This window comes from Brachyhypopomus gauderio, chromosome 5, assembly GCF_052324685.1.
Source record: "Brachyhypopomus gauderio isolate BG-103 chromosome 5, BGAUD_0.2, whole genome shotgun sequence".
Taxonomy (NCBI): domain Eukaryota; kingdom Metazoa; phylum Chordata; class Actinopteri; order Gymnotiformes; family Hypopomidae; genus Brachyhypopomus; species Brachyhypopomus gauderio.
Window position 1 is genome coordinate 33,892,571 of NC_135215.1, and position 24,798 is coordinate 33,917,368.

A 24,798-nucleotide genomic window follows, 5' to 3' on the forward strand; every position below is an offset into this window, starting at 1 on the left:
CTTGCAATTTAGCAGTTATGATCAAATCTCTGATCTCTACCTCTTGGGGTGTGGAGCATATACATGTGTTGTATTTGTGAAATCTCGGCACAAATAAGAGCTTTTTTGTTTGCAGTAGGTCTGCAAGTGGTCTGCTGTTTCTAATTATTTCCTTCTCCATGAATGAACACGCTGCGCTGACGTAATGAAGAGAAGTAGAAGTGCAACAAAACCAACTCCATGAAGCTCTCTGCGCACTGTTCATGAACTAATCTGAAGGCTACATGAAGTTTGGATGTCTGTAGTGATTGATTCTGGAGAAAATTGGCGACCTCTTCGCACTATGCGCTTCAGCACCCGCTGACCCCGCTCCGTCAGTTTGTGGCCTGCCACTTTGTGGCTGAGTTGTTGTCGTTACCAAACACTTCCATTTTCTTATAGTACAGCTTACAATCGACTGTGGAATATTTAGGAGCAAGTAAATTTCACGACTGGATTTGTTGGACAGGTGGCATCCTATCACAGTTCCACACTGGAATTCACTGAACTCCTGAAAGCGACCCATTCTTTCACAAATGCATGCCTTGGTGCTTAATTTTGTACACCTGTGGCCATGGAATTGATTGAAACGCATGATTCCGGTAATTTGGAACGGTGGGCAAATGCTTTTGGCAATATAGTGTGTGTGTGTGTGTGTGTGTGTGTGTGTGTGTGTGTGTGTGTGTGTGTGTGTGTTATTGAATAAATTAGGCTAGTTTATTTTAGAGTTTACTGCAATGCTGTGTGGACCCAAAGTATTGTCACGCTTTCTCTCCTCCCGTCCTAGCGCAGTGTGTTCGTTTGATGCAAAAAATCATCACTGGGGCAGTCATGGCCTGTTGGTAGGGAACTGGTCTTGTGACCGGAGGGTCGTGGGTTCGATTCCCAGACTTGAGGCCATGACTGAGGTGCCCTTGAGCAAGGCACCTAACCCCAACTGCTCCCCGGGCGCCGGGCTAGGACTGCCCACCGCTCTGGGCACGTGTGATCCACAGCCCCCTAGTAATCACTAGTATGTGTGTGTGTTCTAACTGCACAGATGGGTTAAAAGCGGAGGACAAATTTCGATTGCGGTGTAAAAAATCACAATTGACAAAATACGGAACATTTACAAAAAAAAAAGTCACCAGTCTTGTGTTTTTAAATCATTTATTAAAGTTAATAACAAACAAGAAATAATAAATAAAAGAGGTCTCTGACTACACAAAAGTAACGGCCTCAGCCTATTCGTGTCACCCAGTGTGCAGCTCTGACACCAGTCCGCTTCTGTCCCTAATCTTTAAATAATAGTTCTGGGTGTCCCCCTCCCCCATCTCTGTTGGAATTTCCCTAACTTAGCCTGTTAGACAAAGACTATTTGTCTAAGGCTTCTATGATGAGCCCACCCTGTTTTTCCCTAAATCCCACAATGGCTTTTTGTCAACTGGGATTTTCCTAGAGGTGATAGTGGTTAATAATATCATGTAAGCAAAATATAGAGTGATTTAATATAATAAATTTGGTTAATACTTTATGGCTAGTCAAATTATATAAGGATTATAATAAGCTTTTCGATTAGAATATATGAGCTTCCAATCTTGAGCATTGTGGGTAAAATTTACCTTAGCATTCTTTTACACATATAATTCTCAAACAGTATCCAATCTTGCACTTCACCTGTTGGGATTTTCTTCTCTGGACCCAGACGGGCCCCAACACCTCCCCGATGAACCGACTGGTTTTGACTGAGTGGCCCAAGCAAAGTCTTGACACCAAAAGTTATTTTAGATTAATTTATATGGAATATAATTGAATACAATATAATCAAAGTATACGTGGTACAACCTCTTCAGTGCACTGGTGCTAGTTGCCTAGGAATCTACCTAACCCAAGTGGATCTCAGCAGTGTCCAAGCGAAAAAGCCTCTCGTGCTAGGCGATGTCCTCCCTTTCATACTCCTTGTCTCCAAGTTTTGATTCTTCTCTAAGTTTTGATAACTCCCCAATCCTGGCTGCTCTCCATGAAGACCCACCTGCTCCTCTCTCCTAGCCTGTCTGCCTGGTTATCTAAAAACTGCTTGCTACACATCCTGCTCTGAATAGGCCCCTTCTGTTCTCCTCAAGGCCACTGAGGCTTCATTACTCCTGCTTTCCCACAGTCTCCCTGAAAAACATTAAGTTTGATACATTAAGTTATTCACCTTTAAATTTCTTTTTCCTTACACACCCCATCTATGAATATTTATAGCCTGCACTCACTCATCAATACGTTCACATGTGAACGTAATAGGGGTGTGACGAGATCTCGCGAGATGTAACTCGGCGATATTTCTCATCACGTTAAAAATATGTCTCGCGGGATTTGTGATCCATCAAGCAACCAGAATGATGTCGGAAAATACAGGTATTACTATTGAAGATGCTCCCGCCACTTTCAAATCATTTGTGTGGCAGCATTTTGGGTACCCGGCGGAAATGATAAATGGCAAGAGAGTGACTGATAAGACATGGATATGCAAACATTGTATGAAAATAATGCAGTACACCGCGGCCAATACGAGCACAATGCAGAGACATTTATAGCACCACCACAGCTCAAATCAACATATCTCACTTGGAACAGAGGTAGCAGGGACAGAAAGGCATGCTTTGGCTAGTTCAGACAGCAAAAGATATCGGGAGCTGTGTGGGGATGCTAATGTGTTGGAGAATTATATGTGTAAAGGAATACTAAGGTATATTTTAACTACAATACTCAAGAATGAAAGCTCATATATTCTAATCAAATAGCTTTTTGTAATCCTTATATAATTTGACTAGTCTTAAAGTATTAACCAAATTTCTTATATTAATCACTTTATATTTTGCTTACATTATAGTATTAATCAAATTTCTTATCAAGAATGTCTGGGAGAGTGCTTGTATGCCCTTTCCCATACTAAAGCCTGGTTTATACTTGACGCGTCGCGAGCGGCGTGAGGGTCCGCGCGGCGAAAATGATTTTTGTAACTTCGCGCGCGCCACTCTTCAGCACGATCGACAAAGTCATGTTTGCAGGGTTCATACACCTATACAAGGTGGAATTAAAGCACTTGTACGGCACTTTCAAGGTCCATTTCAATTTTTGCACTTCCTATCTGCACTTCCACCCACTCAGCTGAGGTGCCCGAACACCCTCCTTTCACCCTACAGAAGCTGGGATGCTTCAGGACCGCTCTTCGTCTGCTCAGGTACTGGAACCTTCTTGCAATGGCTAGCGTGAATCCACGTTCCATGTTGTGCTGTGGACCTTAGGGAACGCCTCTTTCACCGCCCTGCGAACTTGTGACAAGACAGAGGACAATCAACATGGCATCATTGCACTCATTCGTTGTCGGTACAGAGGGTCGTTCTCACCCGATGCCTGTATGTTATCAATTGTGCATACACAGGAAACATGCTCCCAAGAAGAAACGGTTCATCATTGGCCCCCCCCCCCCCCCCCCCGTTCCATCGCACCCGCCCGCATTGCCCTGCAGACAACTCAGAGGCGGCTGCTGTGTCCTGGAGCTCGCTAATCTCAGCTGATGGGGAAACAATGGTGTTATCAGCACACAGAGTGTACATGTCCAAATTCTGCTTAAATGACTGCCCAGCCACCTGCCCAGCCACACCTGCCCATTCATTACCCAGAAAAAACTATATTGTTAGTATGCGCATCATATTTACACACAGCTATTTGTTTCGGGAGGAGGATGGCATCACAAAGTTCAGCAATTAATTTACAATGTGTGATCAACTCCCCCGAGGAAGTGAGAACCCCCTGTGTTTCTAGATAGCCCCGAAGTCGTGCACTACTTCAAAGGCATATCCGTTGACCATGCGAATCGCCACTGCTTCACTTAGAACCACTCAGCATGCCTCAGCCAGAGTCACCAATCCAGCTGCCTGCGCCGAACCGTGCTCTGGCAGCGGTCCAGATTCAACAGTGCTGTGTTGCGAAACCACCGCATACCCCACACAGGTTTACTCTGTTGCTGGGTCCCGTGATGCCGATCCGTCCACAAATGGCTCCAGATCTCCCTCAGGTCTGGCCTTGGGGAATAGATCTCAGTCACCGCTACTCATCTACTGTTTGGACAAATGAAAGTACAGAGTTAGGCGAGCCCAATGTTAGGGATGTTTGCAGTGTTTGTATTTCAATTCTGGAAAACTTAAAATCAACCCAAAACCTGTGAGTCTGTATGTGCCGGTACAAAAAAAACACAAGGCATTAGCCAAATCAACACCCGAAAACCACTTCCTGTCAGGTGGGCCTTGTGACAGAGTTGTATAGGGATTCGGTACCAACGGGGCTCTCGCTACCACAGCTAAATTTACCGCCTGGCGACCTTTTATCAATCTCCACTCCTCTGGTACACCAGCCCTCCTAAATTTTCTCTCAGGAAAAAATTGGAAATAGCACATGGAACAATTACCCCCCACCCCCCCCACCAATGTCTCAAAGACTGGTCGTGACCGCTTCAAGGGATACTGTGGTTTACAAGGCCTGAAGTCAGACTTAGGTGTGCTGCACACCGGCTCACACTCCCTGATTAAGCCTACGTCACCCTTTCCCTTTGGACCACAGAGTCTGCGGGACTCCCTCCAGTCCCACACACACACCCTTTATCTTTGGACAATGGAATGTTGGCAACATGCCCAGATACAGCTCTTTTCCTCTCCCTACCCTGACTACCCAATTCAGTGGTTTAGAAAAACGTCCATTGATGGACTGTACCGCACACAGTCACACCCACTCGCCAGTCATGCGCACACACAAACATCCGTTTCTCCACCAACATTTCACCCTGCGCTGTCTAGCTGAACCAATCAGCAGCATCATTTGTCTCATAAAACAGCATATGTCCCCCAGATGACAGTCCCTCATTAATTTGCGTGTAAAGGCAAAAGCATTTCTTCATTGCAGGGCATAGGAAGAGTTTGTGTCTTACCTGACCCTTCCGGAACATCACCAGTCGACCCCTCCGACCATCAGTCCCCACCTTGACTTTGCTGACCTTGCTTCTCCCGCTTATCCTGTCTTCGTGGACACTCCCTTGACCAGTGCCCTTCTTTCCCACAGATGTAACAAGCGTTGTGGTCATCATCTCTCCTGCGGTTCTTCACCTTTTTAATCCTCTTCTGCCTTTTCCCGCCTTTGCCTTTTTCATCGTCCCTCACCACTTGAACCATGGAAAGTTGTTTGTCGCGGTTCTTTGTCTTGCTTCCAGGCACTCACCCTTTTCCGTCGCAATCACCTCCATCTTGGCTGTCTCCCACGTGATGCAGGTGTCCTTCAGCTTCTCGGATATCTCCAGCTTCAGACCATTGATGAAAGCATTCCGCAAATGAGCCTCATAGGGTGTGACCGGCCCATTGTCCATCCTGTCGGGCTTGTCCATGCCGCAGTGAGCATCATGCACCTGGGTGAGCCGACACAGGTACTCCTGCACAGTCTCTCTGTCATCCTGCTTGCAGTTAGCTATTTTGGTTAAATCCATCACAAGGGGAAAGGCATAGGGTGGGTGCTTGAGCTGCTTTACGACTTCCTGTAAATCTGCAAAAGTCCATGGTCTCATAACAAGCATAGGCCCATCCTGACCCGCCACTTCCACCATTGGGCACATCACCTGATTGTTGGTTGTTTCCGGAGGTGGGGGCAGGGACAGCTCGCTGACGCGGACCATCTGTCCTTGGCTTGGTCCGGCTGTTGCGTCTTGCCCGTCTCGCGATCTCGTGTGCAGAGCCACCGAGCTGATTGGCCGTGCTGGAGGAGGCTTGTTTCCTCTGAATGGTTTCTGGGGCTTGACGTTGGTGGGGTTGGGTGGGGCCGTCGGGGCGGTTGGGGGTCGCCTGGGACATCCGTCCAGGTCTGGATCTGCAACACACTTAACAGACTGAAGATTCTGAAGTTCCTGTCGAACCTTAAGTTTAGTTTTTGTTTGCAATTCATAATCCTGCCGTTTCGCCTCCCTCTCCCACAAGTCAAAAGCTTCCCAGTTTACCTTAAACCCATCACATTGTTCCTTTATCAAACTTTGTTTTAATGCTGCAATTCGGTTCATGTTAAAACTCCCTCCCTCTGGGAAATCACACTTTGTAACCCACATGTGAAATTGTTTTAAACTTTCGGACCCATACCGTTCTTTCATGTACCTTACTCTAGGATGTGCGCGCAGTATCTCACTGATCCCACAGTCAGTACGGCTACTGGCACATCCACCCATTTTGCTGCTTCTGAAGACAAATTCCAACGCTCCCACACACAACACACTCGCACAGAACCTGACTCTCACTCTCCCTGATACCCTGGTCCTCGACTCTCAGCCGAGGGTGAAACACTCAATCGTTTAGTTACCCTGCCCGATAACCATCACCGTATATACACGCACCAGGAGAGAAGTCACCACCTCTGCACTAAGTTTATCTGACAGTTTGTACTCACCGGGTTTTAGTTACTTTAACTGTTCGTCTGTTTCTGGGAAAACTCAGACGCCGAGGAGGCACACACACCTGCGAGTCCCGCTCAATGGAATTTGTCGTTGGCTGACTGAAGTAAGGCCTTCAGGAGCTAAGCGCTTAGTCTCCCCCTCAGGTGTGCCGTCCTCAGTCGTGGGGTGCCAAAATGTGTTGGAAATTCTGAAACCCTTAAATGGTGAGCACAAATAACAAGTCAGAAGCAGTTGGGTTAGATAATAAAGTACAATGATTTATTTTAACAAAGCATGGATTAACCCTGAGATCTCCGTTATAAATACGCCAGGTGTCTGTCACAGAGAGAGCTCAGAGACCCCTTTCCAAGAGATCCCTGTTCCAAATGCACAAGGCGTCTACAAAAGAGAGCCAATTCCCCATTCCAAACTCATCTTTTATATGTTTAATCATCAATACACACGGTGTCCACGAGGTGAACATGAGGTGATCAACCAAATGTGATTGGACAATACATGAAATAATTAACGTTGATTTGACAGATGCGTATGACGCATGTCCCCTCCACGCTCAGCATCCTCGTGATGTCACAACAGACTGAGTGTCGACGAATCCCTTCCAAGTAGAGATTAGGCATCTTCCAGCGAGGTCAGTTTTGGAACACCAGAGGAACATCAGATTAGGCCTCAGCCGAGGCCAGAGAACATAAGCACACACATCTGAGGCCTACTGAAATCACGAGAATGGCTTCAGTGCCATGATTAACACACGTATATGTAAAAAGATCTCTAACACCTATATCTAATGTGTTTAATGTATACTAAGAAAGCCTGACATAAATGGAAATTACCAAATTTCCACCACCGTCTCTAATGAGTCGGTGGGGTTGGGTGGGGCGGTTGGGGGTCGCCTGGGACATCCGTCCAGGTCTGGATCTGCAACACACTTAACAGACTGGAGATTCTGAAGTTCCTGTCGAACCTCAAGTTTAGTTTTTGTTTGCAATTCATAATCCCGCTGTTTCGCCTCCCTCTCCCACAAGTCAAAAGCTTCCCAGTTTTTCCAATTTCTCTAATGAGACGGCATTCAGATGCAGGCTGAAGGCTTGTACTCCTGTACTTGTGCTTTCACTGATGTCTTCCTGTAAGTGGCAAAATGGATGCAAGAGGGTGCTCTACCAGTCAGAATGACAGAGCTGCCCACAGCATTGCCTGTGTGCATTGTGTAATTATCGGCCTTTTGGTCTCATATATCAGCCGATGCCGATAATCTAAAAATGCCAAAAATCGGCCCGATATGCCGGCCGGCCGATATATCGGTCGATCACTATTTCAGACAAGTCTGCTACAGGTTTCGGGCAAAGAAGACAAGCCTGTCCACTGCCTCAGGTTTCTAAGCTGCCCTGTGGCATGTGACAATATTACCCCCTGTACTAAAAACCTTCTCAGAGCGGGTACTGGTTACAGGGATGCACAAGTAGTGTTTTGCCAGGCGGCTTACTCTTGGAATGTTTCTCTCATGAATCTTCCACCACTGTAAAGAGTCCATTTCACTGTCTGCATCTGGTGCAAGCAGGTAATTCTCAAGCTCCCTTTCCATGGTCTCTCTTTCACCAAGTCCTGTGCTGATGGAGTAAGATTTAGGGGTGGGAATTGTTTACTATCTCACGATTCAATTCGATTCCGATTTTGGGGGCCACGATTCGATTCAAAATCGATTTTCAATTCAAAAAATGATTTTATTTATAAAAATTTCTGCTTCAGTCTATAAAATCTGCATGATCTACTACAGTCTGCTTTGCAAGACAGAATGACAAATACAGAAAATAAAGTGTATTTCACTTTTAATTAACAAAAATAATGTGCTTTGGTAAAATAAAATGCTTTTTGTTGTTACCAAAATTCTTCAGCTTCATTTTGCAAGCTCTTAGGGCTGGCTCGGATGCAGTTCCCCCAGCCGTTGCTAGGGGCACCAGAGTCAGTCCCAGACTAAACCGGTATAACCGTACACAGCCAGGTCCCTGCTTTCTCTGTGGTTGCTTCTCGTTTAATGGCGTCTCGCCACCTTTATGTTTTCTTATTCGAGTATCTATCTCCTGCGTCGCTTCCTGACTCATCTCAAGTTTTCCCAATCCTGTATTTCTTCCTATCTGTTTTGCCTTTATTTTTGGGAAGGGTTTTATTTTGCTGCGGCGTTTTTTTCCAGTTACTTCTGCTGGCGTCCTTGGTTTTGTTTTCGCGTTGCATTTATCCGCGCTGTTTTTTAGTTACTTTTATTTTGCTTCTTTCTTCCGTCTCTCTACGGTTGAGTGTTATTTTCCACGCATTGTATTTTCCGCATTATTTTTTTGTTTCTATTTACTCTGTGCCCTCATGGTTTTTGTTTCTATTCTTTTGCGCGTTGAGTCTTCCGCGTTGTTTTGTTTGTTCGTTCTGGGTCACTAATACATTTGACAAGTATCAAACGTCTTGCTCTTGCGAGCCAGCACTTGGGTCCACCCTTCTCTATATTATTTCACTTGGGTCCACCCTTCTCTATTATTTCACGCGGTGTGTACGTTCCCGTGCTCACTGCGTTACACAAGCCTTGCACACGAGCTACATTGTGTCAAGTTCGATCTTCCCTGGCATTCGGTAAAAACCAAAATGGACCCATATTTTTGCCTTAAATGAAGACGGGACAGGTTGAATATCTTTCCTCCATTTGTTTTGAAACTTTTCCGCACATGTGTGTCCCAGACTCTGCTGCGTAAAGTCTCGCGTAATTTTGTAATTACGTAACGCGAGACTTCACCACGACTTAGAATCGATTTTGGGACATTTAAATTCGATTCTGAATCGTAGTAAATGAGAATCGATTTTTGATATATGAATCGATTTTTTTTTTTTTTTTTTTTTTTTTTTTTTTTTTTTTTTTTTGACACACCTCTAGTAAGATTTCTTAAAGAAACTGCCCAGTGACTTTCTCTGTTTCTTCTGGCTAGGCAGTACTGCAGCAGCTCCTCCTTCGTCTGTTGCTTCCTCTGTTTGGACTGAAGTCAACAGGTCTTGGTTGTCCTTCAACATCTCAGACACTGCTCTCATTTTAATGCCACAATGCTTTTTTGGTTTGATGCATTGAACTTTGAAGCATGGTTGCCACATCAAGCAGGTCATCAGTTTTCTGGTCAGCATACTTTTCATCAAGGTATGCCATGACAGTCACCATGATGGCATTTGTGAATCTGTGTTCTGAAGAGATGCAGCATCGGCTTGAGGTAGAACACACTCACGTAAAATTCACCAGAGCGTGAGTCAGTGAATTCTGCTAGTGCACTCGAGGCCTCTTGCATCGACTCTCAAATCCACATCTTGCCACGAGGGAACCAAGTGCCTGGTCTTCTTGTCTGCACTAAGTACCTGAGAGATTGCTTTGTTCTGCTCCAACACCCTTTCAATCATTTTCTGATGTGAACCCCACCTGGTGGGTGACTGTCGCCAGCTTGCGATTGGGTAGGTGATGCTGTTCCTCGGCATCTTCCAAGAGAAAGTGAAAGCAGACGCCATTTTTACACACACCCACAGCTTGCTCCACCCACTTGTCTTTCCCTGCTCTCTCTGAGAGAAAAAAGGTAAAAAGTTAAATACAATTAAAGAATTTTGTGCAGAGATGGAAAATTAAATTAAAGATGAAATAAAAATGTATCGATTTTAAATCCATTCATGAAAATGTCAAATATGACAAGCAGTTTAGTTTTTTAAATAAAACATTTTATTAAAAAAATTATTTGTGAATTTTAAGTTAAGGATTTAATTGAATATCCATACTCAATACAATTTTATTAGCATAATTTTTATTACTCTTAATAACACTAATATAGGATATCAAGTTCATTATTCTATCTTAATTTGAGCTGAGTAGCTGAACCGGAGCGGAGTTCCGCATGCGGGGGTCAGTTTCTCCGCTGGCTTGCCTTTTACCAGTAATAAGCAAACGCACACGGTATGATAACCATGCATTTTAATATCGTGGTATACCGTGAAACAGGTTACTGCTGCAACCCAAGTAGTAACAATAACCAAAAACCCAGTGGTCAATTATCGACATCAGCAAAAATGATCGCGGGATAATGTAATTATCGCGACAGGCCTAGTTAGAACTAATGCTGTGCAATATGAAGCAAAAATAATATCTCGATATTATTAATATACGATATTGGGGATGTGACGAGATCTCGCAAGATGTAACTCGGCGAGATTTCTCGTCGCGTTAAAAATCTCTCGTGAGATTTGTGATTCAGCAAGCAGCCAGAATGATGTCGGGAAATACAGGTATTACTATTGAAGATGCATCCGCCACTTTCAAATCATTTGTTTGGCAGCATTTTGTGTAGCCGTCAGAAATGATAAATGGCAAGAGAGTGACTAATAAGACACAGACCATATGCAAACATTGTATGAAAATAAAGGTCTGGTTAACGACGGACCAGAGTTATGACCGACTTTTCAAAAAATTTCGTGCGGTGCGCGGAGGAGCAGTGGCAGCACAGTGGAGTGTTGTGTACAATAAGCTGAGGCAGCACAGCCCATCTCGGCAACGCGATCGCTCTTTCTCATGCTGTACGCACGAGAACATTGTTAGTTTTTTTTCTTTAACATATATACAATTTGGCGTATCTAAATCTAGGGTCTCACTTAACAACGGACTTTTCAGTCTCTAACCCTGTCGTTAAGCGGGGACTCATGTTTGCAATTGAAAAAAGGAGAAGGGGGCGGGGGTGAGTTGCGCAAGGAAGAGCGGCGGGGCAGGGCGGAAGTTGTTAAAAGAGAAACTCAAGTAAATTCTCTCGCATACTTCTTTTGCGTACTATTCACAGTGTTGTGCATGAACGTGTTCAAAAGAACGCGTTCATTGAACATGCTAATTTTTTTGTGAACATTGAACTGAACGCAACACATTTTTTTATAAAGAACTTGAACGTTAATTAGTTCACATTGTGTCATGAACGGCAGACATCACTGTAAATGAATGTTGGAATTTGTTTTCCATTTAAAACTGAGTGACATCTGTTTTCTCTTTTGAAATGCAATGAGAGAAAGCTCCTGTGTTCTCGCTGGTGTCGCTTAAATCATGTATCACCAGACAGAAATGGTTTTGACGTGTGCGCAATGCATTGCAGGCAACGTAGTGTCCGGCTGAGAATAGTTAACATACTGTCTAGTTAATAATATACTGGCTTCCGCACGACGTTACCCATGATGAATTGCAGCAGAGCGGGGTAGTCATAGCATGTATAAGAACACAGTGATTTCTAGCTTGTAGTTGTCATGTCTGGCTCCGCCCCCTTCTAGTCTCTCATCAGGCCCCTCTGTTTCAGCTGTTCCGTGTTGGCTCATCTTAGTTTTACAAGTGTGTGTGTGTATGTATAGCCTGTGTCCAGACTATAACTAACGCATATGCAATGTTGTATTCTTGCATATGAGTGAATTTCTGAGAGGTGGTAGTTGGTGGTAAAACCATGGGGAAGTCAGAAGGTTGGTTCCTCAAATTTATGAGGAACTGTCCTTTGTGGGTTTGTGAACTTTGGGTCCTCTGGGTAGAAAACCTTTGTGCATTCTTAATTAAACACTGCAGGGATTTTCCCGTGTGGGTCCTCAGAAAAAGAAAACAAAAACTTTGGCTTTCTCCACTACGTGTGTGTGTGTGTGTGTGTGTGTGTGTGTGTGTGAGAGAGAGAGAGAGAGAGAGAGAGAGTGTAAGTGATTGTGTGTACACAGCATGAAATGAAGGTGTGTACAGTGTGTGCATAGTGTGTGTGTGTGTGTGTGTGTGTGTGTGTGTGTGTGTGTGTGTGTAATTCAAGGAAACCTTTGGTATGTGTCTGAGTAATTGTGCGTGAATGAAGGTCTGTATATGGCATGAAAGTGTGAGTGTGTGTGTGTGCGACGGTTTGTGCAGTGTGTATGAAAGTGTACAGTCAGCGTATGGTGTGAGAGAGAGAGAGGGAGAGAGAAAGATTGTGAATGAAGGTGTATAAGGCATGAAGGAAGGGGTGTGTGTGTCTGGGGGGATGGTGTACAATGGTGTGTGCTAGGGCTGTGACGATAACCGCATTACCGCGGTTATGTAGTGCCTACCGCGGTGTTGAGCTCATTACTGCCGTTTATCTATTTATTTATCTATAAAAGGAATCGTTTCCATTGCGAAAAAACATGGAAAAAACATTTCCATTGCGATCGCTGTGTACACGAGAGGAACAGTCCATTAAATAAATGGGGTTTGGGGGAAGGGGGGTGTGCTGGATTTTTGTGTGCGATTACCGTATTTTCCAGAGTTTAAGCCACTACTTTTTCACCCCACAATTTGAACCATGCGGTTTATAATGAGGTGCAGCTTTTCTGTAGATGTTTCTTCACCCATCAGGGGTGGAGCACAAAGTTAATCAGGTGGTAGGACAAAGTTGTAAATCAAAGAAGAAAGTGCTTATTTTCATTTAGCACATGCAACCAGTAGGCACATTGGAGAAATTTTTTCAAACCATCATGTGTTGTGCCGAATTCAGACTCCCCTCGTTTGCACACGCATAAAGACGCTACAGATGATATTCGGGAGTTACAGTGATTATAATTTGGTTCACTGAGCACTCTACTTTTGTCCTAACTAGATATTTGGACATAATACTGCTATAATACTGCTGTAATACTGCGAAGTCGTGGTCAGAGGTGAACTTTGGTATAGCCAATGTGTATTTTATTTCAAATAAATAACACCTTGAGCCATTGTATTTTTGGACATAGATAATGCCGTTTGCTGTGATGGATAATTAAAGTCTAGCTCTTATTTATGCATAGAAACATAAATCGACAATATTATCTGTATCGTCTTTATGCGCGGATTAATGTGGCAAGTCGGAATTCGACACAACACCATTGCACATGGAATGCTACAGGCACCTTTCAGAAACTGATCAGTTCAGTTAAATGTATTCAGTTTAGTAGACATATGCAGCTTTTAGCCCGGTGCGGACACTGAACTCGCGACGTATTTGCAGGAGGAAGCCCTCGATTCGCACCACGTCACCGCGGTGATACGTTGCTCTTTCACCGCGGTAAAAGAAAATCCATACCTAGTGTGTTTGTGTGTAGGTGAACTCCACTACCTTAGCTTTGTGTCTGTGTGTAGTGGGTATAAGGGAGATGTATGTATGTGCATGTGACCCCTCTCCAAGAGATGGAGAGAGTTGATCAAAATAACTCACTCTGCAGCTTTTAGCGGAGAAGTCTTGCTTGAATCCAATTTGCAACCTCCGAACAAATGGTTATAGTTCAGGACATTTTCAACTTATTGCTCAACTGAAGAATTTGTGTGAGTGGACCCCTTGACGATTTTGCTGTAATTGTGGTTTGACAAAGATGTCTAATTTATGACAAGTTAAACACATGGACAAATTGGGGGAAAAGTCAGTTCTGATTTTGAGAAATTTACATGGCAGCCAAAGGGGCAGTTTTCAGTGCCTAGGGCCAAAAATGCTCATAAATCTAAAATTGCTTGATCAAATGAAGAGATAGTGTGTGTGTGTCGAAAAGGACAAGTTTCAAGTAAATGGAGCTTCTATGAATGTTTAAGGATTTTACAGCAGTTTAGTCAGGGGGTTTGTCATGAAAAAATGATCACAGTACACACTATAACTGGCAGTTATCATTTGAATTTCTTAACATTCTGCCATTCATTCCTATGCGAAGTTAAATTTAAATATTTAAAAACTACAAATCCTATCAAATCCAAAAATATATAGCACAATTCACAGCGCCGAGAACTTCAAAGGGCATTTCGGACAGAGACTGTATGTTAAGCAGTTCGAACTGTATTAATTGCAGAATTGTGGACAAGGAGAAGCACAGCGTAGTGTGCTCCTCTAGCAGGTAGCAAGATCTGAATTCTAAAACTAAAGCAGTTGGTTATACGGTTTTTTCACTCCCATCGTATGAAGCGCTCATTGCCCTGCCCATCTGCCAGTTGACATTCTTTCATTCTTTATTTGATATTGTTTTACCTGTGTGGTGAGAGACTGTTCCTATTTTAATTGCTACAGCTTGGTGTTTTTCAGTATTCATGGTGTTTACCTTGCACACAATCTGCTCCTGTGTGTGTGTGTGTGTGTGTTGCCTGCCTCTGGTCAGTGTTGCAGTCTAATCTCGCAGGTGGCTCCTTGTATTCTGCGGCGCTCCATTGTGCTGGCTATAATATGTCAATTAACCCCTTAATATTCTTAACACTTTATAACCTTTATTTCAAGTGTACCTTGAAAACCTGAAAGTGTGGGCTGGGTTGTGTTGGGATTTTTCCTCCTGACCCATATAGGCCCCAACACTGCCCCGATGAACCGATTGGTTTCTACTGAGTGACCCAAGCAAAGTCTCGACACCAAAAGTTATTTTCAGATCAATTTATATAGAATAAAAGCGAGTACAAAATAGCCAAAGTGTACGTGGTACAAAAACTCTTCAGTGCACTGATGCTAGTTGCCTAGAAGTCTACCTAACCCAAGTGGATCCCTGCAGCATCCGAGCAAAAAACTCCTGTCTTGGGCGATGTCCCCTCTTTCACACCCTCCCTTCGTTTCGTTTCACCTTAAGTTTTTTTTCTACAGTTGTTGGGAAGGAGATCGGATGGATATTAAGGAGCAAGTTTACTTAAGGCTTTATAGGGGAGTAGTGTTGGGGAAATTCTCCTTCCGTAGACCCAGACGGGCCCCAACACCGCCCCGATGGACCGACAGGTTGTTGACTGGATGATCCAAATAAAGTCTTGACACCAAAAGTACTTTTGTATTCAATTTATATTGATACAATGTATCTAGTGCACTAGGGCTAGTTGCCTAAGTCTACCAAAGCCAAGAATGCCAAATAGCAGAGTGTGAGCAAGAAGCCCCATGCTGGGTGAACTCTCCCCTTTTATAACTCTTTCTTTAGTTTCCTGTTAGTTCTTTTCCAGGTAACAGGTTCGTACAGAGGGCACAGATGTCACCCACCCACGCTTTTCCTCTGTACTGGTTCGTGCGACATTCTTGTCAGCAAAACGGCTGAGTGCACCTGTTGCGGCTCAGCGCCCACCTCTCCCCAATATCAACATTCTGTGACACTTCACCTGCCTGCACATCCGTCTCTAGCATGCGCCCAAAATAAACTTGCCCAGAGCCAGGTGCGTCGTCAAGTGCGCTTGCAGGCTGGGGCCGAGGTCTTCCTCTGTCAAAACAGGTCACTCATGTTCTCAGAATATATGTTTGTCAGCCCTTTCTTGGAACGTGATGTACAGTTTAATTTTTAACGCTTTATGCTTAGCAGTTGATTAATAAAGTAATGCTCTTTCAAATTCTTTTTCCAACAGTAGGAATATTTTTTTTTATTCAATATTTTTCAGGGAGCCAGTGATGATTCAATAGGTGCAATTTTGACAGCAAAAGTGAGTATGAATGAGATGACGGACAGCAGAAATTTTAACCATCTGGAACCTGTGAGCCAAGGATGAGTTAATGTCGAACAAAAGAAAGTTGCGATAAGGTTAAGATATGAATGGGTTTTTCAGCAGCAGATTTATGGATGACCTAGCAATGTTTGAGTAGGTGGAAGAAATGTGTTTTAACTAGCTATTGAATTGATTTGAGCCTTGAATGAGAATTGAATCAAGGATGACACCCAGATTCAAGAGTTCAAGAGTGGGTTTCTAATGTATTTTGTACATAGAACTGTAAATCTATTTGCATTGGCATAGTGTTAAAAATTGAGATATATTGTATCCAAAGGAAATAGGGCTGCACGATTAATCGTATTTTTATCGTTATCGCGATGTGAAGTTTCACGATAAACACATCGAAAGAGCCACGATAACTCCTTGAATAACAGCAAACTCAAATTGCGTTATCCTCGTCCAGCAATAGAGGGAGCTATTCGCGCTGCAGACTATGATCACGTGACGTAAGTAGGCAAGAGGCAGAGTGAGGCAGAGTTGCCAGGTTATTGAATTAAATATTTATACATATACTCTAAATGATTCGAAATAATTCGCTTTTTTATCACATTATTTAATGGATATTTATTTTCAAAACGCCCAATCTTAACGTCTTCACGTTCTCTTATGTTTCGTCTTGGAATTACAAGAGGCTCGTATTTGTTAACGTAATACAAGAGAATTGTTCAGTCAGACAGATATTTGTTGTGAAACGAAGTAGTTACAATTTCAAGCCTTTTCAAATACTTTAGCCTAAATTCCAGCACTTTTCAAACCTGAAACACAAAGCAACATTAAAATTGGTCAGGTAAAAGTTCATTCCCCTGTATTTGAGGGGTGTTTTTTTATACTACTAGGCCTACATATCGTTTCGGACAACACTGCAAAGAATGTGACACGGCAAGATTAAACGCTTCCGCCGTTCGCGGAGGTTAACGAGGTGTGCGGAGTCGCTCACTCGTGAAAGTATAAACCTAGATTGAATCTATTGTTGAATAAACCTGCAAAATATTTGGAATTATTCTGGATTCATTACACAGTAAAAAAACAAAACAAATTAACGTGCTGCTGTTCAGAGAGACACTACATTTCTGTATTTTAATCTTAATTTATCGTGGTCCACATCGATATCGGGATATCCAACAATGTTATCGCACATCGCAATTCTAGTCCATATCGTGCACCTCTAAAAGGAAATAACATATAAAATAAATAGGAGAGGCCAAGAACTGATCCTTGGCTAACCTTTTGAGTGGCAGAGGAGGTGAAAGAAGTACTATGGCCAGAGAGGATCACAAATTGGTTTCAGTCAGTTAGACAGGATGAGATCCAGTACAGGGAGTAGCCATCAATGCCCAGTTCATGCAGCCTTGACGGAAGAATGGAATAGCTTACTGTGTCAAAGGCTGCACTTATAATAACTAATAATGAGTCCCCAGACATGAGATCATTGATCTTTAGTAAGGTGAATTCAGTGCTGTGGAAGTTAGGCTTGTCCAAATCCAATATTTGGATCGGATCGGCCGCCGATATTTGCAAAAAAAAAATCGTATCTGTATCGGATCGGCAGGCATGAGAAAATGCCGATCAAGACTCCCGATCCAGTTTTTTGTTTTGAAAGTCCGATCCGGCACACCCATTTAGATAATCCATTCCAGTTTTTGCTGTGTTTTCGCCAGTGAGAGTAAAATCCAATGATCTTGCCCATTCCATGAAATTTTGTTGGCCAATCTTCTAAGTCCCTCATATCATATCTATATTGCAAATTATTTTCTATTACCCTTTATGCTGACCCTGCACGAGGTCCGCATGCCATACTTCAACAGCCTTATCCCTTTAGAAGAAAACCTCCTGTGCTTTTTGCTACAATTTATTCCCCAATTAATTTTATTCAATATTCCACAGGTTCAAAGTAGTAGTCTCCTTTTATTTCTTTATTTGTATTCTCCCCAATTACTTCATTAAATTTGCTTATATCTCCAAGTTAAGGTATCTTCAGTTATCCCATGTTACAATGACAAATGAGTAACCCAATTTTCTTTTCCAGGTTGGTATCAACATGCTTTTCTGGTATTCTGCAACCCCATTTATGGATTCTAAACAGTGATGGCAGAACTTGGTGAATTAAATTATTATGCATCTTCTGATAACCGAAGAATACCACTTGAGACTATTCAGAGAGACAAGGAAAGAGTTTCACATGAGGGCCAAATAACCATTCGAAGTTACTGGACCAAATCACTACAAAGTCTGCAAACCATTAGTGATCATATTTCTACACACCCTCAATATAGTAGTGAATCTCATTTAAGCCATGTACAGGGTCATTACAATAGGAACTCAGAATGGAGGTCGCCTTTAGAACAAAAGAACTCTCAGACCATTCTGCGAGATAACTCGATAGAACCAATTCAAAGACTGGCTGAACAGACTTCAACCCATGATTATACAACAATGATCTCTGGAAATAATGACCCTTGCCATAAACTGACACATTGCTTTCCATATAAAGGACCACCAGAAGCACCTTTCAGGAGTGAGATTTCCCATCAACAATCCCCAGCTAAGATCAGCATCCAGCATAGAGTACCCATAGAGCAAAGATGTTTTGGATCACCTTTTCCAGTAGTAAATAGTAACCCAGTACCCAGTCGTTCACTTCAAGTTTGTTCTGAATACTTTAAAAAGCAAACCATCATGAACGTTCAGTCGGACAATGTCAACGGGATTGTGGTACTTCCATACAAAAAACGAAAACAGTTTTTTGTTACAATGACAAAGGATAACACTGGATTTGTTGCTGAAAATGTTTTGGCAGAAGGTCAAATGGGCAGAGAGACTTTTCATCAAGATGCTTTTATACCTAAAGAGAGCCGGCATGAGAAGCATGTTCCTCTGAAAGCTGTTGCTGTCGTTACACCATTAGCTCAACAGGCAGTGCCTTCTGTTACATTATCAAACAATTGGACCAAATTAAATAAAAGGGGTCATGAATCTATACTGGACAAGAAGGACCATCAGCCACATGTAGTACATTCAGTAAGGGCAAATGAAAGTATCTTAAAATTTCAATGTAATGCAGGACGACTAAATGTTTCACAGGAAACGGAGTCAGTATTGACAAAGCTTCCTGAGACTACAGCTAATGTTGTAGCTAGTGAACCTAACCATAGTGAAAGATGCTCTGTTCTTCTTGGTAGTGTCAATGGTGAGACAAAGGAGCCAGCACAGTCATGTCACATGGATGATCATACCAGTACTCATTTTCTTAAACAAAACAACGTTACTGTTTCAAACAAAAGTTCTGAGAACACTGAAACCACAAAGAGAATTCAGTCACCTTGTAAATTGTCTTCTAAACCTATAAATGAGTGGTCACTTCAGAGATTGCGCACCTTGGTAACTGACTCGGAACAAGTGGAACAAAGTCAGAAAGATATCCCTATTGTAGATCTTACAAGTGAGATTGTAAAGTTGTATTGGAATGGTGATGATCAGAAGCTCTGTAATGCAGTAAGATCAGACCATTACATCAACATCATGAAACAAGCAAGTCTGCACTCTGGAACAGAAAATTCTGTAATTCTTAAAGAAATGTCAAAAGAGGATCAAGCAGAAGAGGATGTTCAATTTTTAAAGCCTGACCTAGCACCACCCAGAATTGTAAACAATTCATCCTGCTTCATGCTTAATGACCGGGACAACAGTTCTCATTCATCGTTGACCTTTTGTAGCAAACCAAAAGTGGCTAGTGGTGCAGTAACAGTGGAAGAGCAGAAAATAATTGAGGGGAAAGTACGTGATCAAACAAATACAGACAATGCACAGTGTGGAGTGGTTTCCTCACAGGCACGGAGTACAAAGTTTCCAACAGAGCATGGAAAAATCCACACAAGTGTTCAAAAAGCCAAAGCATTAGTTAAGGAGCCAATGTGCATGCACAGTGAAAATAAAGGATCAAATAAACATGCAGAATCACTAAAACAAAAAGAGTCTCTGATGGTGTGTTTGAATAATCGATCATCATTTACGACTGTTAATATCTGCAAACATGATATTGGTAGGGCAACAGCAGTGGAACTGACTGAAACCGAGAGAAAAAATAAAGGAAAATATTTTGCCAGAGAAACTGTAGAACAGCAGCATTTGATGGACTGCAAGGATAAGCCCTCATCAACTATGACTGTTAATCACTGCAAAAATGTAATGAACAGACCAGCAACAGCAGGACTAGATGGAGCAGGGGGTGAACCAGAAGACATGACTTTAGAAGAGAGTCCAAGCAATGAATGGTGTTCACCATTGTCCTTGAGTAAGGAGCCATCAGCTATAAGTGCCAAAGCAGCTGCAACAGTGCTGACTCTTCCGTCAAAAAGCTGTGATAATGCCAACTGCACAGACCCGTTTGCTTTTGTTAAAATCAACATTCTCTCACCGGCGAAAGCTAAACGAATTTTTTCTGGTGAGTTGAACGAGAAGGTAAAAAATAACAATATCTCTGCAGAGCTTTTTACAGGCAGCAGTGATCATGTCATCGTTAAATTGCCCGATGTGATGTCTGAGCATAAACAGCATGTGGACGCTGAAATAAAACCCTCCGAAGGAAAGAATGGAAGCGACACCACTGGGCGAGTAAATAGATACTGTTGTTTTTCTAAATGGTTTCAAGTCTTAGGATATGAAAATGGTGAGCTTTGCATGTGTGAGGAAAAGGGTGAACTGAATCCTCCTACTGAGGCATCATGCAAAGGTGTAAGGGAGACCAATGAAAGCCGAACTGCAAAAAGTAGTGCGGCTTTCCGTCAGTATGCCAGCATGGATGAGCCCAAGATATTTGATGGTCTCTCGGGTGATGAGGATGTACCTAAAATGAGAAATACTGTAATGGAAAAATGTAAGGATAATTCACTTGCACAATGTGGGTCACATGACTATGCGAAGAGAAAACGATGTTCGTTAATACACGATATACAATATACACCTCTGCTCTCTACAGAAAATGGCATTCATGGAGTTGGTGAAAAGAGCAAAGATACTACAAATCTACAGTATGAAAAGAAGGAAACAATAGTACATCTTTCATTATATGGATCTCACCCGAACAAAACTATAACTGGTAGTTGTATGAAAAGAAAGCGTTGTAGAATGAGACCATCAGATGAGGTGCATCGTCCTGCAGAAACTATTAATATAATTGTAGGCTCTGACTGCAGTGATTATTCTAACAATAGAAGTCAAATTACTAAAGAACAGATTTTGTGTACAAACAGCCAGGTGCCATTAGACATGTTTACAGACAGCAGAACGTCAGAGAACAAGGAAAGTGCAGTAGAACTTGAATCAAAAATTGATGGTGCCGATATCTCTGCCAGAAAAATGTGCTCATTGTCAGCAGCATTTGATGTGACTGGAACCTTACTGTCATGTAAAAAAGACATACAAACAAGTGGATCTGAATCAACAAAAAACAAAAATGTATCTGCAGCTAACCGACAGCATAATCCATATAAGCAATCAAAGCACAAACAGAATTCGACCAACTGGGCTAAAATAAAGAAACAACAAAAAAAAAGTAAATCCGTTGTCTCATCTTGTGAGATGACCCGTACATTCCATGAAGACACGTGTAAATCACACAAGGGATTATTATTGGATTTCAGAGTACTGCCAGAGTCTTTCAGGTTAACACATGAAGTTCCTAACATGACAGCGGACCAGACTGCAGATACAAAGTGTGGTAAGTACTGCAAACTTTTCTATTTGATGTCATGGGAGGAAACTTATTGCATGGTTTCTTGTACTTGGATTCAACTTTCTTTTCAATTGCCAGGCCCAAAGGTTAAAACGCTAACTCGGAAGAAAAAGATGGATGAAAATCCAGGTATGTATTTATTTATTATACATTAGTAGGTGTACACACAAAGTTACACACAAACATTTTCAGCAGATGTGGAAAAATACTGCTAAGTAAGAATGCTTTCAAAAGTGTTAAGTTAAGAGTTAATAGGTTTTTTTGCCAATTAATATTTGGTGTGACCTCTCTGTCTTTAAATCGGCATCAGTTCTTCTTGGGTACACTTGCACAGTGTCAGGGATTTTGTAGAATTATAGTTGGGCATATGATTGCTGATTGGTTGATTAAAAACAAACAGCTGTGTACAAGCACACTGCACAATCTATTCCAAATCAAAACAATATATACGTTGTCCAATATAAGTAATATCAAGCTTATTACTTTATTGAAAATTAAGAAATGAGAATATTGCACTGTTAAAAATTGGAGTGTCTGCATTTTTCTTTACCAACATTTACTGTATAAACTGAAAAATGCTTGCATATTTTGCTTTCCTATGAATCACAAAACAAATATTTGGTTAGAAACTACTGTTTCACATCTATGTTTCATGGAGTTGACCAAGTTCTGGCACCTGTGAACAGGTATTCCTGTCCAGGATGATTGGACTACATTTACAAAGTTCCTCTGAATTTCTTTGATTTGACTCAAAAACAGCATTTTGATGTCACCCCACATGTTTTCTCTTGGGTTGAGGTCCTAAGATTGGGATGGCCACTCTAATAGGTTAATCTTGGGTGTGAAATCAATATGTTTCATGCCTACTGGTGTGTTTGGGATCATTGTCATGGTAAAACACTAGGCCTGTGTTGAAAAAATCGATTTTCCGATTCAGAATCGATTCGCATATGATGATCTGATTATCGATTCGTACGTCCAAAGATCGATTTTTTTTTTTTTTTTTTTTTTTTGTGAACTTTTACCCCTGCCTCGTCACTGAATTCACGCAGGCGTGCTCGGTCTAACTAACTGTAAAACGACTTGGCGTCGGACAGTGCCGGTAACGACGATAGTCAAATCGGAAATCTAAAAACAGAAGGACAGTTTATCCAGTGTCAGTGACTATTTACAGTTAGTCTGTGTTACTGACCGTTTACCCAGTGTTTTTACAGTTTACAAAAAGTTTAAAATGTTCTTGTAACGTTGGGCGCAAGGCGATGGACGAGAGAGAATCCTTTGCACTTTCCAAATCGTTACGTTTATTACATTTACCGAAGCGCAGACAGCGCACATAAAACACGTTTACATAGAACATGTGTGACTCAAACAACGACGAGCACAGGACGCTGCGTGAGCACAAATTAAATAGACAAACCACATTAGCCCCACATGATTACGAGACGAGCCACAGGTGAGGACTATCACAAGACGCACCCGCACCCACGGAAATACACCGACGTAGACGATTAGACGCAGATGACGTTAACGCGCCCAAAACGGAGGGGTCGGGGACCGTAACGTAAGAGTTCTGTTCTTTTATTCTCACTTTAAAGAAAAATACACGTTTACATTTTATACATTTTATACTTATACATTAAGTGTGAGCACTTTTAAAATAAAAATGCATTTGGTAGCAACAGCTTTTGGGTGAATTCTTAATTATTTCAATCATAATAATAATGCACTGGTTAGTGTCCCAGTAGGAGCCCACTGTTGCAGATATAGACACCTCAAAGATGTCCTCTGTTTATTGTCCTGGATTACCTTTCTTGAAGGTAGATTTATGATGACCCTTTTCACCAGTCTTCCAGCCATCAGTAACTACCAACTACCAGTAACTATTTGCTGATTAATATCGATATAATACTAGTTTTAACATGTTGCTTCTGTACACAGTCAGGAAACAGCTCAAATACATTTTTAATAACACTAAACCCCAAATTGGATCGAATCGATTAAATCGGATTAAATCGAAAAAAATCGATTCTTAATCTTCAGAATCAGAATCGGATCGATTCTTGGAATTTGAATCAATACCCAGCCCTATAAAACACCCATTTCAAGGGCATTTCCTCTTCCGCATGAGGCAACCTGAACTCTTCAGTTATTTTGCTGTGTTTAAACTGATGCCATGCGATTAAATAGACCTGACACCATAGTATGAGAAACATGCCCTATATCATGTGTGTGCAATCATGCTTCACAATCTACTGTGGCTTGAATGCAGAGATTGGGGGTCGTCTGGCAAACTGTTTGCAGCCCCTAGACCCTAAAAGAACAATCTTGTTTTTATCAGTCCACAAATGTTGCATCGTTTTACTTTTGGCCGGTCAGTGTGTTCTTTGGCAAATTTTAACCTTTTCAGCATGTCATTTTTGCAACAATGGGACCTTGTGGGGGCTTCCCGCCAATAGCTTGGCTTCACATGTCCGTCTGCTAATTGTTACAGTACTCACAGTTAATTTTAGATTTCCCTTATTTGATTTCCCTGGAGCTGATCATTGGCCAAGTCTTTGCCATTCTGGCTATTCTATGATCCATTTTAATGGTTTTTTTCCCACCCAAATCTTTTTGGTTCTAATTGCCATTTTAAAGCATTTCTGCACTTCCAAATTTTTCCCCTCTCCAATCAACATTTTAATCAAAGTACACTGTTCTTCCGAATATCGACCGATACCGGCCTATCAGAGCATGTATTAAAGTTTAAAGTTATTTAGCCAACTTACTTTGTTGTCAGACTCATGTTGAAAAGTGTTTTACTCTTGATAACAAGTAGCCAGCTGAATTGTGTGTTTGAATAATACACAATGGTTGGTAAGGAGAAACTGACCTGTTTATTTCTCAAAATAGACAAAATAATAAATAACAAACAGAAATGGCATCAGTAAACTAAGGCTTAAAAAGCTATAAGTGCAAATAATATTGTAAATGACTCGTTATTCCCTGGGCATTGGCACTGTTCAGTGGGAGTTTGTCACGCTTCGCAAACGTTTCTGCCAGTGTTTGTTGTGTAGGACCTTTCTTTTTGTCTTCGGTTTTCTTCATGTTGTTTATGGTGGTATTTCACTA

The 24,798-nt window shown here is 42.0% G+C and overlaps 1 long non-coding RNA gene across 1 annotated transcript in view; it reads left to right on the top strand.

Moving 5' to 3' along the window:
- The window catches only part of LOC143515225 (uncharacterized), a 28,999-nt gene that overhangs the window by 1,358 nt on the left and 2,843 nt on the right, over positions 1-24,798 (top strand). The window contains exons 2-3 of the long non-coding RNA XR_013131063.1: positions 17,983-21,672; positions 21,766-21,816. This is a non-coding gene — a long non-coding RNA (uncharacterized LOC143515225). The remainder of the gene's footprint in view (positions 1-17,982; positions 21,673-21,765; positions 21,817-24,798) is intronic.